We start from the raw sequence: 23,588 nt of genomic DNA on the forward strand, positions 1-23,588 counted from the left end.
AAAGAGCAGGCCCATGATAGATGGCACAGACGTTGGCTCTGTCCTTTTCTTAAATGCTTCCTTCAGCCAGCGAGTGCTGCCTCACCTCATCTAAGCCCCGTGGCAGGCATGAGCTCAAATTCAGATTCTTATCTCCTTAAGATGGGGGTGGGGGAGGTTGGTGATGTGAGTGACAGCATAAACATGACAGGGATGACATTCTTAGGGACAGCAACAAGGCTGACTGTGCAGATGATAAACCCACCGATATTACTGGGTATATATCAAATCATGCAATTAAACCGTAGGGAGATTAAATTACAGGTGCCTGAGTACAAAATCCTAGTACCAGGCAGCATGCGATGCTTTTTTGTTCTCTCTCTGCCACCTGTAATATATTCATGTGGCAAACTGACTCCCGCATTATAAAAGGTATTCTCTTCATAAACCACCCAGGCTGGCTCAATGCTACTTTATGAAGTTTAATTCAGCTATCCACTACAATAAAAAATAAATTTTATTTTTGTCTCGCATGCACAGAACAATTTAATTTTTAAAGTAATGTGAAAGCGCAAGGCGCCTTGCTCCACACGAAGCCTGTGTGGCCACACAGCTGCGTAAACACAACTCGATCGCTATGAGAATTAAATGCAGATCAACAAAATCAATAGTTAATTGTGTGACTCAGGGTCTTTCGTTTCAGATGTAATCTGTAAAGGAGGTCCGGGGGATGTTTGCTTTGGATTTTCTTAAGCTATTATTTAAAACCTTTCTGTCAGGCGGAAGAGTTCAGCAGGTCATCACATCATTTCCCCAACTCATTTGGCTTGTGGGCACTCAAGGGCGTACTGACCGTTCGGCCTCCCCAGTCTTCACCTTCAAGTTCAGTGTCTTTCTCAGCCCAAGCTGCCTCATTTGGGGTATCTGGCTGCCACTAACGCCAGACAAACGTTATTGCAGAAAATAACCCACCATAATAGGTGTCTCAGTACCAGACGTGGCTGCATTAGTTGTATCGTGAACTACGTTTTGGTCTATTTCCCTACACTATCTGTAGCGTATAGCGGGTAGGCGGCCACCTCCCCTCCCCACCCCCCGCAACAGTAAAATATTTTGTGCTGTAAAGATGCATGATTTTGTGACATGGCAAAAACATGTGAGCTGAGCCCGTATAGACAAATATGCTATCAGTTCCAACAATCTGCTTGAATACAACCTATAAAAAGTCATCCAATCTCATTAGCCCAAATGGATGAGAAGGGAAGGAGGGCAGGCAGGCCTCCTTTGCAAAGGGAATAGTACAATACCATCCAGAAGACCACGGGGGTAACAGATGGACCGCCTTGACCCTCGTTATATTACGGCAGAGCTAAAAATGTAATGTTTGAACTTCTTTTCCCTTTAAAGTGTAACCTTTCATTTAATAAGTTAAGCCTTGCTCTCTCTTACATATTGTTAGAAGCCTTCATCCATTTTGGGGACTGAAGGCAAAATAATTCTTGAAATAATGAATCATTTTTCTTTCTCCAGCTTGTCCAGAAATCCCATGATTATTTTGCTGTTGCAGACAATGACCTTCTCAAAGGAGGCCTATCAAACGTTCAAGATAAATAATGAGAGGGTCTCTTTTTCCTGCCTCAAGGAAAAAAATTGCATGGAGGGAAGATGTTTGTGAAAGGCTCGATATGTTCATCCCAGGAAGGGCAGCAGCAAGCTCCAAGTGAAACCGAGCCGCGCGCGTACTTCCGTGTGACCAGTGGCCCCATTCGGCAGGCCTCCCGGCAGCGTCCTTCGAGGGACCTTGGGGGAGACACCTAAGCTCTTCACCCAGTTACGCCGGAATCAAGTGTTTCGCTGGTGACAGGCAGAGAGCATTTTAAGCCTCTTGACTTCTGAGCAAGTTAACTAAAGGAAGGGAAGCTCTGATTAATGCCTCTTTCCAACGATATAGAAAAACATGGTTCAGACTTAGTAGGTCTAGGAGCTGAGCTTGATCGTAATGAATCCCCCCCCCCCTTCCTCCCAGATCCCCACCTTCCCACCAAGCAGCAGAAACTCAAAGGGTGAAAAGAGCCTTTCTTTTGCTCTCCCCGTGGAAGCAAGGTCTTACAAACTAGTTGAAATAGCAACTTTCCTTTCATTCGAGCACTTCAGGGAGGCATGGGAGGACAGGCCTGCTTCCCGGGGCGAGAGTCATCTGTCCACCCTTTTGTGGCTCTTGTACTTAAGTCTCTGTGGACAGCTGGAGACCCAGACCTTAACTTCGGGAGTAGGTACAAGACCTTCCCACATATGATCCCAGGCTCCTTCATCTCTCTGTTGAAATGCCTCCCTTTCCCCGTAGATGGCTGAGGCATAGCCTGGTTCTAGACCAGGGGAAGAAAATTCATTGCCGAAGGGGAGGACCTGACCTAAGCACAAATGCATGAATGGTGTGAGTGGGTAGTGGGGACTGTGCTGAACTCCAGAGCACCCACCCCAGTTAGCGTGGCCCCTACTGCTATTTAACGAACATCTATGCAGCACTCATTACTGCCCTGAAGATGGGAGAACTCTATATAAAGAAGAACTCTAGAAGGCAGGTATCATCTGTTCCACTATCTGTTACATAAAGAAAAGGAGGCACAGGAGCTAAGTATCTTGCCCAAGGTGGCTGTGAGGAGCTAAGCAGAGCGGGATCCACATCCCAGAGGCCAGCTGTAGGGCTCTGGTTCTCAATCACTACTCCCCCTGGGGGAATGTGGGCTCGGGGCTGCCAGAACATCGGATTTCTCAAGAGAAATGGAAATCTGGAATTCATATAGGAAATCTCCCAATGTTTATTTAAAATAAAACAAGTGTGTGGCTCAAATGAAACCTGTTTGTAATTAATTTGTGATTCCCCCATATTATAACCTATCAGCATCTTAGGGATATTAAAGGGGTGGGGGCCGCCTGAAGCTATCAGCAGAATGGTAATGATGAGATATGCCCCCCATCCGGGGGCAAGTGCATTTTAAACAGACGCTAAATACCCTCATGATGCTTTTATGTTCCTTGCCCTTCCCTTCAAAAACAAACAAACAAACAAACAAACAAAAACACAAATTCAAAAGCCACTCTTCAAGCATTAGGAATAGCAAGAGACAGAGCTTTCTGGTATCTGTAAACTCATGCCCGACACAGGGACCATGGCCTGGTCTGTCACCTCACAAGTGGAAGATGTTTTATTCTAAATCTTAATGGACTTTCTGCTCTTTCCTTGGCTGCAATGGGTGGGGAAGGCCATGTCTCCTGCCTTTTGACCCATCATCAGCAGACCACACACTTAGGGTATTTTTCCAGACTGGGGAGCTCAAGTTACCAAAGTCAGTTTTAATGAAATGGGGCCTTTCTTCAATAGAAGCTTCCGAACTTATTCACACAGAGGGTAAGGAATAATCAAAGGGGTGCCTGGGTGACACAGTGGGTTAAGTGTCAGACTCGGTTTCAGCTCAGGGTCATGAGATCAAGCCCTGCATGGGGCTCTGTGCCCCGTGTCAGGCTCCACACTCAGTGAGGAATCTGCTTGGGATTCTCTCTCCCTGTCCCTCTGACTCCCTCTCAAATACATAAATCTTTACAAAAGAAATGCACACAGTTTCACAATGAATATCCTCTGAATTTCCATAGGCTTGCACCGTACCACCTGTCACTGCCTGGCATTCCACCTCCTTCTATCGTTTTTTGCTTTTGGGTTTTTTTTGTTTGTTTGTTTGTTTTGTTTTGTTTTTAATGTATAGGATTTAGGTCAATATCTAGGAATATGGCAGGTCCAGTAGTCTGTGTTTTTTCCGTGTCAAAATGAAAAGCCAGTGATGAAATAGGAAGACATTTCAAAGATATAGGTTTCCCTATAGAAAGGGGAAGGAGAATAGGGAGGAGAGAAAGAAAGTTCTCTACTCCCAGGCGAGCTCAGGAATCAATGTGCTCAACCAGGCAGTTTCCAGTGGCAATGTAGGGGCAAGGGTAAAAAAGCAATCTCAAAAGTAATCAGGATACAAATGATCCAGGGCTTTAAAGATAAAATTGAAACCGCTCAGCAACACCTTGAAAACAAGCCAGTAAGCATGCAGATAAGTATCCAGCACGTTATTTAGCTGGCCAGCTGAGGATGGCAACCGGCTGAATTTTGAGCCCAGGCAGTTAGTATTTCTGTGTTCTGGCTCACACCTCTTCCTCTCTCCAGAATGTCCTCCCCACCTTTCACGCCGGCCAATACCCACTCATCTCTGGAGACTTGGACGGAGGAAAATATCCCACAAATTCTTCTCTGGCCAGAGCCTTGACCACTGTCCCTTTCGTTCTCCCTTCTTTCCCTGTGCAGGCGGTATGGTATCATTAAGCCTTGGTCATGTATGGTGGTGGCCGTGGCTCCGTCTCCCGTGGAAGCTATAATCCTCTTTACCTTTTCATTGTGTCCAGAACACCCTGGACATAGGCAGTCCAGAAACGTTAGTGGAATAAAGGGAGGATGCTAATTATATTTCTTATTTACTGGTCATCTTTCTTTCTTTTCTATAGCGTTTCCTCATCTTTTACCTAATGCCCTTCATTGCCTTTGAAAGTGATTGAGCCCCAAGGATAAGATGCTGTACTGTCTGGTAGGGAACAGTCATTTATTTCCCGAGGGGTAGGTGATGGTCTAATCACCCAGAAGATACTTACATTTCCTTTATTTAGAAAGTGAAGACAGTAACTTCCCCAGTAAGTAAATAGGAAAATAGATTTTGACTTTCGAAAAAATTTAATTAACGTACAGTTTTCAAGGAGCATTTCTATGGCCACAAACCAAGCTCCTTGCAATAACCAGCAGCACTCAGGGCCTCAAGGTTACAGATGAACATACATGGAATGAGTGAGGATTATATCATGTAGCAACGGGAAGACTGAATATGTCAGTGAGGCTTTTTAAATATCCAAGTAGTTTAATGTGACAGGAAAACCAAAAGTCCTCATTGTGCACAAAATGAGGGAATTGCCTCAGAATGAAATTTTGAGAATACTGTGATGAATTTCAAGAATACCGCTGTCCTTAAAGAATGCAAGAGATTTTGCAGAGCCCTGGAGTGACCGCATCCCCTAGACGCGGGACAGAGTGACACCCTAGGGCACCTCAGGAGCCGCTTGGCCTGGGCTGTGCCCCTAGGCACACAGTGAGCTGCAGGGTGGCAGAAGCAGACCAATGTCGCGGAGAGCAGTTTCTCACACGGCAGAACCGGCGTGGATGACAGTAGTGTGGGTAGGGGACAATTCGCTTCCTCAACTCTGTGAAAGCCCAGACTTGAGGGAGTTAAATGCGAGTGGGCTGGTGTTTCTCTTTGCTGGATTCAGTGCAGACGGTTTCTCTGTCATGTGTATCTACAGTTCTCTGAAGTGACTGGAAAAAATACTTTTCCTTCAAGCACTGTTCAAGAAGTTTCCGGCAAACTGTCCCTTAAATATTTCTGTCGGGAGCTAGCAAAGGATTACTTCAAGGCTATTCCCAAGGCTAGCCCCTATTGGGAAACAGCTAGGAACAATATTTAAGTCGAGGCCTGCTATGCATGGATACCTACACACACACACACACACACACACACACACACACACAAGCACACACACATGCCCTTCTGATTTTTTTTTTTTTAAAGATTTTATTTATTTATTTGACAGAGATAGAGACAGCCAGCGAGAGAGGGAACACAAGCAGGGGGAGTGGGAGAGGAAGAAGCAGGCTCATAGCGGAGGAGCCTGATGTGGGGCTCGATCCCATAACGCCGGGATCACGCCCTGAGCCAAAGGCAGACACTTAACCGCTGTGCCACCCAGGCGCCCCAGCCCTTCTGATGTTTTTAGGGGATGGCTACAGAAATGTCAACTGAAGCAAGTGGAAAAAAAAATCACTCCGCACAAAAACGTTTAAATGCATTTTCGTATCTTGGTCAGGGCCAATAAAGATCTCTCGCTGTGAGCCAGCTCAAATGGAAATGTGGTGAAGGATGTTACACTTTATGTGGTCTGAATGTGATTAGTGATTAGTGCGGGGAGCCTCAGTCAGCTGGGAACAGCAATCAGGGTTTGTCTCCCGCAACCCCGAAGGGCTACGAGCGCACTGGCTGCCGTCCCATACGATGATGGGATATTAACTGAAAACCTAATTAATCTGTGAATGAATTATGGCCTAAGAAATACACTGTTTTATAATCAATTTTAAGTGAGTCCCTAACAGAAGATAAGAGGAAGAAAAAGCTGTAAAATTATAAGAGGTTGGTACATTTTGTTCACTATGACTGATGATTTTGAGGGAGATAATTTTACAATCCATCACATTTTTGTCATTTCAAAAATCATGCCTCCCAATGTATGCTGTAAATTAATTTTAAAATTTACATATTCATTAAAAATCGTATTGAAAACAGCCGGAAGTGAGTCCCATTTGAATAATAAAATAACTTGTTATTCCACTGGAGATAAAAAACAAAAAAAAATTAAAAGATTTTTATTTGGTGGTAATAATAACATAAATTGCTATCTGAATTAGTTAAACCAAGAGTTCATATTCACCAGAGGCATCGATAGAGTATTACAGATAATCCCCCAAATTCTCATTTTGGGTGGATGCAGCCCGTCTTCATCCACATAAAAGCCCTGGGAAGAAAACCAGGGAGGTGAAGACCATGGCTCTTCGCCTGCTCGGTGCGCCTGTCTGAGGCAGCTGTGCAATCACCCAGGGTGGGGGAGGTGGTTTGCAGACGGGAAAACCCACTGCCTGCCTTGGGTAGAAGAACCCTGGACTTATTAAAAACAAAACCAAAAACAAATACAAAAACAACTCTTTCTTTTACTTTGCGAAGTCTATTTGGCCGAATTTCCTATAAAAAATGGCAGGCTTGCCTGTGGTATGGAACATCCCAGATGTCTGCGTTAGCCTCGACTGCCGAGGGGCTGGTCACCAGCAGGGGTTGACTCCAGAGCACCAGGGCCATAATTGGAAGGGCACAGAATTGTAATTAGAGAGCGAAGCCAGGCCACATCTGAGTGAACACAACCATTCGCTCTAGATTAACCTCATGATAGACCGTCAGCTCGAAGATCTGGCCCACGATGTGAACAGCCTGGATTCATCTACAGGACGAGGAAAGGGTCAAAGGGAACAGAGGGGGTGTGCGGCACCATGGGGCCTCGCTAGTAGAATGCATAATCCACCGGTCAGAGCAGACACCGGGGATGTTCTCTTCAAATTCCAGGGAAAGGAGAGGGGTGAGTATACCTATCTTCCACGAACTTTGGTTTATCCTTGGCTCTTTCCTTCCACAGGGGATTCATTACAGGCCGCTACCACTATCTTTGAGAAAACAAGAGGTCCCTTTATGAAGTTGTATAGGTGAGGTGCGTGGCTCGCACTTCCTCTGCTCTTCAGACTTCGGTGAGTCAGATCGGGGCACCTGGGGGGGCTCAGTCAGTTAAGTAGCTGACTCTTGATTTCGGCTCAGGTCATGATCTCAGGATTGTGAGACGGAGCCCCGAGTGGGGCTCCCTGCTCAGTGCCAAGTCTGCCAGAGATTCTTTGCCCCGCCCTCTCCCTCCCCCCTGCTTGCTTGTGCTCTCTCTCTAAAATAATAAATAAAATCTTTAAGAAAAAAAAAAAAAGTCAGACGCTTAACCGACTGAGCCACCCAGGCACCCCAGCATATGGAAACTTTAAGTTATCTTTGACTCCCCTCTTTCTCTCATACCCCACATCCACCAGTTTTCTGATAAATTGCCTGTTTGTTCTCAGATGCACTCCTCTCCTTTTCCTCGCTTTGCTCTGTGCCCTAGGGAACTATATTTTCCAGGCTCCCTCTTTCCCTGGCTTCTGGAGAGATTCAGCCAATGGCAAGCAGTGGCAGAAGACTGGATGGCAGAAGGGTGGGTAGAAACCAAGGCGTTTTTTCCCTTCCCTGTGACCCGTGGCGTTCCTGGCAGCAGCTGCTTCTCTGAGGCTCTATCTCCTGTCACATAGCCCCTCCCACCCATGGTTCTATTTCCATCTGATGGCCCAGCTGCTGGGCTTTAATGACACCTTCTGCTATTGTCCCTCCATCCCTGGGGAATGACTGCCACTTGCTGCTTCCACTAATCTCTGGATCACCTGCCTGACTGTCCCCTGGAGAGCTCAGTTATTCCATTATTTAAGCAAGTGATTCCCTGTATTCAAGTTGGCCTGTAGAAAGACTTAGAAAGGCTCCTGTTCCATGCTAGTCTCTGGCCAGTACAATCATCTAATTCTGTTTGCTCTGCTTTTAAACCATATCCTTAATTCAATCATTTTCCACCATTTATTTTCTGCTACCATGCAGCAGCAGGACACCATCATCTCCTGCTTGGATGACCACAGGGGTTTCTAAGTGTTCTGAGCACTTCCACTCTCACCTCTCAGTAGCCAAGTCTCCACATAGCAGCCACAGCATTCCTTAACAACTGTTAATCAGATCACACCACTTCCCTGTTCAAAATCCTCCAAAGGATTCCCTTTGCTGAGACTGAAACCTAAGGTTACTGCCACATCTACAGGGTCCCAGGTAATTGGCTCCTGGATTCTTGTCCACCCTAATTTCCTTCCTCTCCTCTCTGCTCCAGCCATAGTGGTCTGGGGACACATGAAGCATGTTCCTACCTCAGGGCCTTTGCACTTACTGCATCTCTGCTGATATGCTCCTCCTTCAGAGTCACATTTCAATGTTTCACTTCATTCAACCCTCTTCAAATGTTCCCTGTTCAGATAGATTTATCCAATCACTCTCTGAAGCAGTACCCTCCTTATTTCCTATCTGGTCATCCTGCTGCATTTTTTAATAACATAAATCATTACTTGACATTATATTACATTTTGTTTGGTTATTATCTGTCTTCTCTTTAAAACATAAAATCTATACAGGCAGGGACTTTGCCTTTTGTATTTTTAATTTGCTTTATTTTCCGTGCCTAGAACATTACCTATTAAATAGTATGAACTTTATAAATTTTCTTGAATCAATGAATATAAATGATAAGCCTATATCAGACTGTGAAAAACAAGTTAACACAAAGGAATAAGTAGTTGTATTATTTAGAACATGAAGAAACATATAAACACTTTTCTAATTAAATCATCTGCATGGAAACTCACTACAAACCAGGGAATTGCTTGGTAGTTATGACACAAGCTAAGTTAGTGAGTGGACTGTAGCCAGGGACAAAGTCTTCAGATTTCATTCTTTACCATGGTCACAAGCCTGCATCGGTCCTTGTTGGGCACCTTTCCTCGGGACCTACGTTTAGTGCACTTGCAGAGGATGTGGAAATACTATGAAATTCACATGTGTGAAAGGGAACCAGAGAGTTTGTAGATAAAGTCCTTTGGTTCGCTTGTTTCAATTAGTAAGATAGAAAATATCTGAGATGTCTAGGGTTATTGTCCTACCAACAACTACTTTTGGCCAGGAATTACAGCTAGGAATGACCTCTCCTGTATGGGATATGATATTGACAAATCCTAAGAACTCAGTAGATCAAAGCTGATTTCCTCCGACTGAAGTCAAAAGTCTTAGTAATTACTCTACCCTATCAACTCTGGGCCTTTTTTGGGCCTTGAGTATCCTCACGGGTTGATGTGTCCCCTAAAAGACAAGCTAGCCTCCGAGCCCTGTGAATGTGACTTTATTTTGAAATATGGTCTTTGCAGATGTAATTCAGATGAAAGTTAAGAGGGGTCATGTTGGAATAAGATGAGTCCTCCATCCAGTAGGACTAGTGTCCTTATAAGAAGAGGAGGAGAGGTACAGAGGCAGAAATACTCAGAGGGAAGAAGATGTGAAGAGATACAGGGAGACAGACATGCAGAGGGAAATGCCATGTGAAGATACAGACACACGCAGAGGGACGGCATTGATGACAGAAGACCAAGTGAGTGCTGTGCACCTGCAAGAGAAGGAATGCTAAGGACTATTGGCAAACACCAGAAGCTGGGAGAGCACACACGGCTCTTCTGACATCCTGACTTCAGACTTCCGGCCTCCAGGACTGTGAAAGAATGCATTTCTGTTGTGTTAAGCCCCTCAGTTTGTGGCACTTTATTACACTGCAGCAGTCCTAGGAGACGAATACAGGTACTCTCTAGAATACCTATTATCATCAACAGAAGCCATTTGAAGGCATTTAAATTCCATTCCAGGTTTTATAAATACATAGTTATTAGTTTCTTTCTTTTTTTTTTTTTAACTGATGAGAAGATGGAAAGCAAGCTTTTTTGGTCTTTTTTTTTTCTTTATTGGACTTATAAATGTGATGCTGAAGATGAAAAAAACCCTTTTGTTTAACTGTGCCATGTAAAATTGTGAAATTATGATTGCATTAATTTTGTAAAATATTAAAAAATACTTCATTTGAAAGGAAAATAATCAGCCAGGAAGTTATATTTAGAGTATCAGGAGATGACGGAATGCAACATTTGTGGGAAGCTTCTTTTGATGCTAAGCTGCACTAATGTGTGTTACCCTGCTTCCCTTGTTGGCTCACTCCATGGGTGCTAGAAAATTGTAATCGACATTTTCTTGCAAATGTGTACTTGGCTCAAAACTCCTAGAGTTCCAAGGTTCTTTTTCTTTCAAAATAAATTTAAATTCAATTCTCTCTTAAAATCGGAAAATGCCGGAATTAGGTACAGAATTCTACTCCTACCTTGAATTTCTCCCCACAGTATGCTAGCAGAATATACCTGGTAGGCTGTGAATATAAAAGGCTTAACTTCCTTCACTCACTTATGGACGATAAGCAAATGAGGGAGTTATAGACTAAGTTAAACTCATGCCAACTGGAGGACCATCTGACATAATGATCAGAGTACGACCAACTCATTTGAAAGTTAAAAAAAAAAATCAAGTAAAATATGAACCAGCTTTTCACATAGGCCCTGTATGTCATGAAAGTTAGGTTGGTCCAAAATTTTGAGTCAAAGATGAACTCAGGTACCATCCCCCCATCTCAAGCATGGTCCTCAATAAAGTTTTGGACCCACTTCAGTCATGTCTATGCTTCTAATGAAGGAAGTAGTCTCTTCTTGGCATGGAAAAGGCCATTTGCTATTTTCTTGGTAAAGAGCAAAAAGCTTTAGAATGAACATTATTTCTGCCCTAGAAGGCGTGTCGAGAGATACCTGGTTCAGTGATGGGAAAAACAATCTAGAAAGATATAAATGTCCGAGCCTACCATGTCTTTAAGAGAGGAGTGACCTTTTGATCCCGGAGCTTCCTTTTATTCTTTGCTTGATTCCTGCCCATAGCTCCCACCTTACGCCTCATAATCCCTAAATAAATGATAGGTCATGACATATTTTCAATGGAACTGCCTCTATCAAGAGGAAATGTGTCAGTCTTAATTCTACTGGTTTCATATTATGACCTTTGGTGCATAAGGTGGGAATGAATTCAAAGAAAAGGAAGCCATAGAGATTTGGGGCCTTGTAATATAAAATTGTGCCTGTATTTAAAACAGGACATAGGATACCTTTTGCCATTCCTATTATCTTTAGCTTAGGTACCTTTATATTTCCCTCATTCGGCTCTCAACCTTTGACATAGCATACAATCTTACATCTTCCCTCATGATCTATTATTTTTCATTGCTTTTAACTCTAAAAACCTTTAAAATAATCTCATTTCAGAAATGTATACCCATCTTCCTCGATTTGTTGAGCTTCTTTCTCTACCAAATATTAAATATGTTTTCACATGCCATCTATACCAGCGGTTAACTTTCATGTGAGTATTTTGGCTTCACACCCAACCCAAAGCTAATAAATCACAGTTTTGTTTGCTTCTTTGTTACATTAAACACTCGGAGAAATCACTTTGCAACAAATGTGATGGTGCATGTATTTATTTTAAAGTTGCAAATATTTATTTACAGGGACATAGTATGAACAAATAAAATGCATTGTATTTGTATGTAAAAATGAGGCCATCATGACCTCACAGAGGGAAGATTGTATGGCTTCTATTTTTCAGTAGTGAGTATAGATTTCTGTTGGTCGATTCATTCTGTAGAGTCTAGTCTTCCTTATGATCAGGAGCTTACACTAACAAAAGGCTTACTAGCATGGGATGTTCCAATTTTTGTGAGCAGTTAATGCTATTATTTTTATTAAAAGCTAATTGGCCCATTATACTAACACCTATTAAATACTCCCTGTGTTCAAGGTACTGTGATAAAGGCCGCATATACATCATCCCCTTTTAATTCCCACAACTTATTGGAAGTAGATTCTCTTGTGCCCATTACAGAGGTGAGAAAACTGAAATTCAGCAAAGTTAAGGAGTTTATGTAAGGGCAGAATGGACTGATTCCAGCCCTCATAGTCTTTTTATTGGGATCATTAGCAGAAAGTTTAACTGTCTATATTCACTGGCCATAAATGTGGACAGATTTTAGAAATTATCAGAATTGAAGGAGAGGAAGTCAAAACCAAGGGAGAATTCTCCTAGCCTGAGAGTTGGCAACTCCTTAAATGATACATTAACAATCTATAAGCAGGACACACTAGAATAATTAAAAGAGGGCAAGATAAGATAGATCTCAGGATGGTGGATGGTCTCACGGCCCTATGCTTCTAACAATGGTCCCTAAAAGAGGAGTCTCCCTGGAGGAGCTGTCCTTGGGTTGCCTGCAAGGCTGTGTTCCAAGGATGTAGGCAGGTCAGTATAAACCAAGCACCATGATTAGTGCCACTTAAATTTATATTTTACTTTGGATATTTTGTGCATTTAAATTGCAGAGTTGTAAACTGCAAACCATCCAAATCATTTTTGTCATTCTTAATTATTAAAAGTACTGAATCCCCTGAGAGGATGTCATATTAGGTCATTTTCCTGTTCTGAAACTCGTAGGTTTCTCAAGAAATGAGAACAACACAGGAAACGCTAACAAAAGTAGAAAGAAAAATGGCATCATTGTTTTCTTTTGAGCCTTTGTGATCTTTCTAGAGGCCTCCACAGGTCAGCTTAAGGTACCTTTTTTCCCCCCATATCGTGAAGAAAGCTAAGTGTATATATGATGATATTTTTCTTTTTAATATAGTTGATCTATTTTCCAGACCTTAGAAAACTGGGAAATGACTTTTCATTTAAATATAAGTTGAAACCCTTTGGGAAGTAAAAGAATTCAAGAAATATGGAGAAATGGCTGTTTCCAAGCCAACAGGAGAAAGGGAGAGTCTTTTTGGTTTTCAAATTAGTTGTTAGGGAAAACGTTTTTCTTCCCATCAAACTTTCACTTTTCCTTCTTTAAAATAGATTAATCATAGCTGTGTAGGTTTGGTTTTCTGCCTGCTTGTTAAAATGTGGAAAATATGAACAGTGGCTTCAAACTTTCTTGAGTAAATTGTCATTTTGTGCCTTTTATTAGCCTATATTTTAAGCCTCACATTGTGGGAGCTCACTCCTTACTTCTGAGCCTTTCACTGGTAAGAATATGTTAATGGGTTATGCAGACCATGTCTTTATGAACTGACAGTACAATTCCAGAGGACAAAACAGCTTCCAACCATAATTCAGTAGCATGGAAGTATTTTGTCAACCAATTTGATGGGTTTTTGGAGTTCACACATTTTAGGACCTAATAATACACAGACACCTGTGTATCCTTCCCTGCTTTAAAAAGACCAAACCGATTCTGTGTCTTTTTATCTATCTTTTAAAATTTGTATTTATCTTTTTAAAAATCAAAAAAGCACCACTGTAAAATTATACACCCTGATTTAGCCTTCAAAATAACTCTTTAGAGTACAAAAGGCAGCCATATTTGGCAGAACAGGGTATGAATATGGCTATGTGACTTTGGACAAGTCACTGACCTTTTTCTAAGGTTCAGAGTTTTTATATTTAGGATGAGGAATAATACAGAGTAGCCAGAAAGTGGTATTTCTCAAGGTGTGATCCCCGGACCAGCAATATCAGCAGTACCTGGGAACTAGTTAGAAATGCAAATTCTGGGGTCCTAGTTCAGACCCACAGAACCAGAAACTGTGGGAGTATATTAACTGTGTGTTAATCTGTGTATTAACAAACCTCCATGGGATTCTGATGCTCACTCAAATTTGAGAACCACTGCCATAAAGATTAGTCATTATACATACATTATAGAGAGAGAGAGGGAGAGAGAAAGACAGAGAGAGGCAGAGAGTAAACCTTCGATCTACCAAGTCTTTTTTCAGATGAGGAAACTTAAAGGCTAGAGGAGGCAGATCTTAGCTAAAATTTCATAGTTAATCAATTGCAAAACCAAAAGGACCCCCTTCCTTTTTCTGAGCTATATAATTCAGGAATAGGAGGTGTGATGACCCTTATGTAACATGCTGGACAGTCACTTAGCAAGTCCCTAAAGTTATGCCCAACACTGCACAACGTGCTGGGCAAAGGGATTAAGAGGCAGTTTCAGCTTTTAAGGAGATGATACAGGAAATACAACACAAATAGTGTTGCGGTCTTTAGAAAAAGAAAAAAGCCACTTATTTTTATGGCTTGCTTCTTCCATAATTTGACTATTCAAAGCATTTTTCTTTGATCCCAAAGATAAAAATGGTGAGATTAGAAGACCACGCTGGGTTTCCCAGGGGCGACTAGAGGGAACCTGGAATCTAACCTAACTTTCCATTTTGAAAGTTAAAGGAATGGAGAATATATGATGACAAATGACATGGGGATGATTGTACTGTGCTGTGGTGTGATTCACAATGGCTACATCTGTCAGGCTTTTTGACAAATGGCCTCAAATGTTCTCCAATTAAGTGAACCGCATAGAATTTAACAGTTGCAGGGAATAAAAGAATGTGTCCTTCCATTTTGGGGAATAAATTTACTCCCATTCATACAAGGATGGATGATCATTAACAGTGTCTCTGTGGCATAGGAAAAATAAAATACAAGCAGGCATTGGATGGAGTGCAGGTAATACATCCTCCAAGGACCTCCCAGCCAGTGTCAATTTGGCAGAGTTTGTGATGGGCAATGAGGAAGGACAGCTGCTCCCTGGTGCCACTCTTGGATGCTAAGGGCCCAGATATTAAAGGAAACTCCAGCTTCTTCTCCCCAACTCCCAAGCAATGGGAAGACATTTTGGGTGATTAGTTGGCCTCGGGGAAAGAAGTGGAAGAAGCAAGACTAACAAGCTGTAAACAGGTCAGCCTGAGGGACAAGAGAGCTCCCGAGATACAATTATCTTCCCCTGAGAGTTTGGACTCGAAACAGTCCCCAGGCCTCACACAATGTGGGGGAATGGCAGTCTGTTCACTCCACTTACAGGACACTTATCAATTTCTAGTTCTTGGTATTTTCTGTTTTTCATCATTGTATCTCTGCCTACCACCATCACCAGCAACCCCATTGTCTCCTCCAGGCCTTCGAGTTTCCTTATGGAGGTTACCTTTAGCGGTGATTCCCAAGCATCGCCCTTCCTTCCTTTCAGGATCACTATAGGTCTAGGAACCTCAGAGTAGGAATCTCTAAGTTACAGAGTGATTTCTAGGATTTCTAATCTGAGTCTGTTGTCATTTGAAGATTTAAAAAATATATTTATTATTAGATTTCCCACAAAATTGTGAAGAATTTTCCAATAATTAACATACTCAGATGTATATATCCAAGCAAACACTATTCTTTTCAATGTAGTCACCTTGGACATATAAAAATTTATTCTAATAACTGATTTTGGAATTTTTTCTTCTGAGGTTCTTTTCAGAATCAGTTTATCAGACTCATTACTTCATAGTCACATTTTGGTTTTGACCAAAAATGGTATTATTGCCTGGAGTCACCAGATTTGCATCTGAATGATGCTGTGTTGATTCCAAAAGCCAAATTCACCTCCAGTGGATGAAGATATGCTCCCCCTGAAGGGAATAGGGACATCGTATTAATCGATGGGCTGGATTTTCCTTCTTAGTCAATTGAAGTAGTCGACTTAAATTGAGTCACTCATTCATTCATTCACTCAATAAACATTTTTTCAGCACTTGTTTTATGTAACCATTGTGATAAGTTTTAAGAATACTAAGCTAAATAAAATGTGAAGAAATAAGCTATGTGGTCCTTTCCAGTTATAAATTCTTATATTTCTGTATTTTTTAAAAAGTTCATAGTCTTTTCATCTCTAACAGTATTTTGAACAAATTCAGCATTACTGACATAAATGTCAGTATTCCCTGGCACTCATTCGGATGCCTAAGTTCTGGTTTGTTAGTTGAATATGCAATGATTCATATTTGAAGTCTTTCCTCATTCATCTGTGATCACAACTGTGACAAAGACAATTAACTGTCACCCAATATCTTATGCTATTTTTCCTTTTAATATTTGAAACTTCTGAGGTTTAATTGGGTTCCTTTTCTCCCCCCTGTAGACCACATTTTATAAGTTCCTTTGCATCTAGGTGTACCCGTATGACTAAGTTCCTTTGCATCTAGGTGTACCCGTATGACTAAGTTCTTTTGCATCTAGGTGTACCCGTATGACTAAGTTCCTTTGCATCTAGGTGTACCCGTATGACTAAGTTTTGACTAGTGGAACCATCAAATAGCTTTGTCCTCTATTTCTTCTTTCTCCCTTCCTGGGAACTGGAATATGCACGAGAGGCTGGAGAGTCAGCTTTGGCGGTGACGTTGAGGATAACACCCCAGCAGATGGCGAAGTAACAAAAGGAACAGAAGTACCTGCGTGACCTTATGGAACAATACCAGCAGGAATCATCTTCCCACCTCTGGACTGTGACTGAGTTGGGAGGAGACTTTTATCTTGATTGACTCATTGTGTTTTGGGGTCTAACCTAAGGCAGTCTATATTTCGAATGATATGTCAGGCAGACCCATTTCAAATCAACTCTGTTTTCCCTCTTTGAACACTCAGAAGAAAACAAATTAAATCCTTTCATTCATCTCTCCTCTGTACCGGGTCATCCAGAAACAGCCTATGCCTACTTTTTCAAGAACTTTTCCACCATGAATGATAAGACTATCCTTCCTTTGGTCTCTACATCTCCTTCAGGAGCTCTGAATGCACCTAGCAGGACCACTCCTCCACTTACCTCTGTACCACCACTGTCAGGAGAGGCTTAGTGCAAAAAGTCCTTCAGATAAGAATCCACCATTCTTGAACTCCACATCATCACTGGTAAAACTGATTCTTGAAAGATCATCCCCATCCTCTTGGCTACATTCTAATATCCACAGTCTTGCCACTCTCATTTTCTTTGGATCTCATGATTAATCTTATTGAACCCCATATATGTGTTTTTATCATAACCACAAGATACTTAAGGCTCTGGGGTCATTCATAATTCCCCAGACTGTCACCTTCATGAGTCTATATGCCCCCTTTTAGAATCCATTTCCCACCTCTCCTATGCTCCTGTGCTCTTGAACCTCAAGGCCAATTAATAGAAAAATGTCCCATGTAATCTCAAACTCTTTTCTAAATATTCACTTAATCTTCTTGTTCTAACAGAAATCTGCCCTCTGGGGAAATGGCTTTCCATGGAACCCTCTCAAGTGGTGGCTACCCCTCTATATTACTGGACTTGGAAGTAGAGTAGGCATCTTCTTCTCCTTCCTTTTTGCCCCAGAATTGATTTTCATATTATCTGACTGCCACCTACTTCCTGTCCTTGTTATAATCATCTATAGATTTCCTTGTCATTTCTTCTAATTTACTGAAGACTTTATATGTGGTTTACTATCACACTCTCCAATACAACTCTACTTAACAAATCTTGGTGATTTCAATGTCCATGCAGATGATCCTTTGAATACCCTGGTGTCCTCTCTTTCCTATAGATCTTGTCCTCCACGCACTTCCACCACACCAACTGAACCCCTTCAGAATCCCAATTTCAAATTTTCCACTCTCCCAGTTTCCTTGTTTACCAGCTTACTTCCTCTAATACTTCAGCTTAACAATCATTTGATTGGAATGTAACATCCATTGATTCTACTAATTTTTTATAGTTTCTCACATCCTTTATGTTCACATTTCATTCTTACTCAGCTTAGTCTCCAAGGGTCATTGTTGTAATCACTTCCCTTCAAACACCCTCAATTTTATTGCTCCTTTCTTTGTTGTACCAGCTGAAAAAATCCAACTTTACTAACTCCAACGTTCTGCCTATTTCATTATTGCTGCTGGATAAGCAAATAGAAAAACACAAAACCCTAATCATTGGTCTCATTTAATTCACAATTACTAGCTTCAGGTTGACAATCCTGTCAAATTTCTCTAGTCTCCCCCTTCTAGACTATATCTTCTCTATCTTCAATATTTCAACACCTCCTTAACAAGAGTCTTGGCTGATGACCTTGCTTTTTATTTTTCTGAGAAAACAGAAGCAATCAGAAGAGAATTTTTACAAGATCCCATCCATATCTCATAGCATCTGCCCATAAATTCTCCTACCCTCTCGTCACCACGGATAAGCATCATGTTCCTTCAGAAGAACAACCCCTCCACTTGCACACATCTCCTACGGTGTGACTTTTTCTCCCATTTTCTGGAATTATTTTATCAGCACACAATGTGTGGCAATTCCTCCTAGCTTAAAACAATTCCTCTCCAGTGCCCCATTTATCTATGCCCTGTTATTGCAAAAATCCTTAAAAGATTTATATATACCACTGTTTCCAATTCCTCTCATCCCACTCTTTCTTGAGTCCTCCCTAATCAGACCACCAACTTATCATTCTCCTGCTATTTCTCCTGTCAAGATCTTCAGTGTCCTCCAGATTACTCCAAAGGTTAATTTTTAGTTCTTATATAACTTGACCCTATCAGTATCATTTGACATATTTAATCTCTTTTCCACCTTGAGAACTCTTTCATAATCATGAACTTCATGATTAGACTAGACTTCATTGAAAAGTCTAGTCAGGTTTAATGTAAGTTGCTATGCAAAGTCCCAGTGGTATCAAATTTTGAATTAGGAGGTATTCACCTCTACATGGAAAATACTGGAAGGAAATGAAATAATGAAGAAGGAAGACCCAAAAGCTTGTCTTTAAAATTGATGATGCCCACATTTTAGCACAGAGGTCTGAAAGTTAGAAAAAAAAGTTTAGCATTCAGGTAGTGCAAAACTCCTGTTTTACAATGAGGAGGACACTGAGGTCCAGGGAATAGTAGTGATTCCTCCGTTATTACAGAGTGGCAGAGGTGGGACTAGCACCTCGGTCTTCTGTCCTGAAATGCTTATTCCAGTATCCAGTGTACACTGCTTTACTTCTGATATACATATGAATATATGTGTGTATGTGTGTGTGTATTAATAGATACTTTAGAAGCATATATATGTAGATACATATATAACTACATATGCACACAATATATAAATACAATATAGATATACACACATAGAAATATTGCACATATATACATAAATACACATATATGTATACATAAAACATCTATGTATGTATGCTTTTTTCCAATTATTTTTCCTGAATGAAAGAATTATTGTGGAGAGGTCATGCCCTTCCTCTATGCCTGCTGCTCTCCACTGACATAGTCAGGTGTCCCTAATTGTCTTCCCTGGAATGAAGCCTACTGCCCATGGAGACAGGGCTGATACTTAAGCAAAAGACTATAGGAAGCCCTTGTTTTAGCAGACCACCGGCTGAATATAAAACTCACTGCCCTGTACCATCTCCTCTATTCTGCTGATAAAAAGAATCTGGATATGGGGATTAGGGAGACTTAGCTTTGGTGTTGGCTAACTCACTGGGTGACCTTGGATCTTATTCTAACAAATGAGAGGCTGTATTAGGTAAAGTCTTAATTCCTCCCTTCTACCCTGCAGTGCCCCCGAGGTACCTATAAACCTCTTCTCCTAGTCTCTGCTCCCTCTCCATGACCGACTACCACCTTATGTCTGAGCTTCTTGCCTGCCTAAATGTGTGCTATCTGCTTGTCTGTCTTGGTCATCTGAGCTGACCTCTCTAGGTGGGATTACCGCTCTATATTATCTGGGAATTTTGCCAACATCCTGCCTATCTAATTAGACTCTTGGTTCAGGCTACAGGTAGATAGCTACCTCTCAGCATCTGACATGACATGAAAGAAGGAATAAGCAATGGGGGAAATCTGGTCTTGTGAGGCAAGAGAAGCAGCACAGAAAAGCACAGGAGAAAAAGGAAAGATAAGAAGGGAAAAATTCACATCGTGATGTTGAAGCATAACACACTCTGATGCTGATTTTGGCCTAGAAGAACAGAAGAAGCCCATCGCAACATGTGACTTGTAACTAATAAGAGTAAGGCATTTAATACGGATTAAGAGTCCCTCTCATATCTAAGAAGGTAGCAAAGAGCAGAAATTGGAAGCAGATCATTTGTGTGTGTGTGTGTGTGTGTGTGTGTGCAACTCATAAAAATGGAGCATTTTAAAACTTCTAAGATTCTAGAAGTCTCAGATCATGCTACTCTTTAATGGGTGGTTTTCCTATAGTCATTTTAATATAAAATCGAGATTTAAAAAAACTTGGCTCTCAGATTCTCAGAATTGGATTAATCACAATCTCATATTCATAACACATTATCATTGGACTAAGCATGGTCCTTTTTCATTAGTGATACTCATTTATTACAATATAAGGAATGACCATGGAACCATTGCCCAATCCAAGGTCTCGAATACTGTAAAATTGCTTACATCTACCTACCTGTTCTTCCCTCATCGCATCCCCTGCCTTCCCTACAGCAGTAACTACCATGATCAATCCTGTTATTACCATTTCTTGCTTTCTTACTTTTTTAGTTTTATCATATACGTAGGTATGCTAAACAATATGTTGTTTAATCTGCTTGTTACTGAACTTTATAAACAGGGTATCATACTGCATTCATTCCTGTGAGACTTGCTTTACTCATTAGTTATGTTACTAAGATAATTCCATAGAATTGCTTTTAGATAAGGTTCTTTCCTTTTCACTGTCGGATAATATTTTACTGTGTGAATATGTCACAGTTTATTTTTTCACTAACCTGTCAATGAACATTCTGGAGCTTTCCAGATGTTTTTACACTTAAAAACTGCTGTGGATAGTCTGGTACAACTTTCCTGGTGCCCATGTTCTAGACGATCTCAAGGGCATGTTTCCAGGAGTGAAGTCAGTGGATAAAGGAACATAAAAACAATCATCTTTAAGAGACAATGCCAAATTCCTTTTCAAGGTGATTCTGATATTTACATCTTCAAAAGAAGTGTAAAGGAGATCCTGCAATCTATGTCCTTCTTCAGCACAATGTATTATCTGATTTAAAAATTTTTGTTAAATACATATACAATGGTATTTCAATGCAGTCTTCATAAAACTTTTCCTGATTACTAATCTAGTCAAGCATCTCTTCTTGTGTTTATTACATATATCTTTTTTTCTATTCTTTAAAATGCCTTTTCATGTTGTTGGAACTTTTATCTATTAAATTGTTATCTTTTTCTTAGTAATCTACAGGGCAATGCAAATCTCTTTTCTCAGTTTGTATTCCGGCTTTCATTTTTTTTTTTCTAAGATATGCACTGATGAATAGAAGTTCTTAATTTTCATGTACTTTTAACACTTTCTGCTTCTGGTTTAAGAAACCTTTCTCTCCACTCAAGTAAAAAATAATTTTTAAAGTTGTATTTCTAATTTATTGTCACTATTGTATAGAAATACAATAAGCATTTTAAAATATTGATCTTGTATCCAGTCACCTTGCAAACCTTTCTGTTATTTCTGATAGTTTTTCTATAAATTCTTTAGGGTTCTCTATGGACATATCCATAATATCTAAACTAAAAGACAGAAATAGTGGTATAAAAGAGGAAAGAAAATGTAAAAAAAAAGAAAAAAAGTAAAGAAAAAAACCCTCCCCAAACCAAAAATACTTGTTCACAAAAAAGGAGAGGAGATTAAAAAACAAAAAACAAAAAACACATAGAAACACAAAAAATAAATAAGCTATGTGTTCTTGTGAAATAATTAGAAGGATAAGATAATGTAACCAAAGATGAAAACAGGAGATGATAAAAAATAAGAGTAGAAATCAATAAAATAGGAATTAAAAATCTTAGGTTTAACAAGGTTAAAATTAGTTCTTGGATAAGACTTACAAGAATGATAAACCACTGGTAAGCTTGATTTAAACAAGAACAGTTAAATACCTAATATTATTAATAAAAAGGGGTATATAACTACTTATATAGTAGGAATTAAATAGATAATAAGCAAAATCAATCAACTGGTATATGCCAATAAACATGGAAACTTAGACTAAAGGTCCATAGTCCCATAAAAATTTATATTATTTATCAGAACTGACAGAAGATGAAATAGAAAGCCTGAAAAGTTTTATAATTTCTAATGAAATTGAAGCAATCATTAATAATCTTTCCACAAAGACAATATCAGGTCCAGATATATTTATAAGTAAGTTTTTTCGCACTCATTAAAAGATTAGATCATTCTAATTTATACAACTTCTTAAAAACAAACAAACAAACAAACAAACAGGAAAAGGGATTATCCCCACTCATTTTATGAAACCAGTATTACTTTAGTAGTAAAGTACAAGAAAATACAAAATAAAGAAAGCATAAAGAAATAACACCACTGAGCCATTTTAACCCATTTAATAAAATGAGTTAATAATAAATAAAATAACAATAAGTATATAAAATGGGCTAATACATATAGATTATAGAAATCTTTAGCAAAATATTAGCTAACTAAATTTATCAATATATATAAAATATACTATATTATAGCTAGATTAAGTTTATCCTAAGGATGTAAGTCTGGTTTAATTTTTTAAATACAGCAGTATCTTTTACGTAATTAAGAGATTAGTGATAAAAACCATATGGTCATCCAAATAAATGCAGATATACTTTCTGATAAAAAATCAACATGAATGCATGATTAAATAAAAAAAACCTTCTTAGTTAACTAGTATTAAAAGAAAATGTCTCTAACCTGATGAAGTTAATCTACTAAAAAATAAAAACAACAAAAATTTACAATGAACACCATCATCCTAAATGGTGAAACTTTGGAATTAACTCCTTTAAAAACCAGCAACAAGACAAGAATGGCTATCATTACCACTTCAATTCAACACTGACTGGAGATTCTTTCTTCTAGAAGCATACATGCTTTTCAGAGAATCTCATATCAACCTTCCTTTTAAATGTAACTCTAGAAACAGGTGTCCTTAGACTCAAGGGATAGTGTTCTGAAAAGGTAGAACACTCCTCCCTCCCCCTAAATCATTATCAAGTTTCTTTTCAAAGATAATGCTCAGCATCATGGCACATTTTAGCAGTCGATTTAAAGAATGGGGGAAAAAAAAAGGAAAAGTATAATTTAACATAGTTAGTTGTAAATCCAGGAGCATTATCCAGGCTAAATATCATCTTGCTCTGGGACCAAGGAATTAAACTCGTTTTGCTTTTTCTTCTTCAACAAATGCAGAGCTTAAGGAGCTGTTTTAGCCCATAATTTCATTCATCTTATGATCCAACTGGTATTATACTGAATAACATTTGTAATTTAACTGTATTATGTGTGTGAAC

At 39.9% G+C, this 23,588-nt stretch overlaps 1 protein-coding gene across 4 annotated transcripts in view; it reads right to left on the minus strand.

Moving 5' to 3' along the window:
- NCKAP5 (NCK associated protein 5) overlaps positions 1 to 23,588 on the minus strand; it is a 941,115-nt gene that overhangs the window by 12,749 nt on the left and 904,778 nt on the right. The gene's annotated exons all lie outside the window — the stretch shown is intronic.

This window comes from Ursus americanus, chromosome 1 (genome assembly GCF_024610735.1).
Source record: "Ursus americanus isolate L20-20 chromosome 1, mUrsAme1.1.p, whole genome shotgun sequence".
In the NCBI taxonomy this organism is placed as follows: Eukaryota; Metazoa; Chordata; class Mammalia; order Carnivora; family Ursidae; genus Ursus; species Ursus americanus.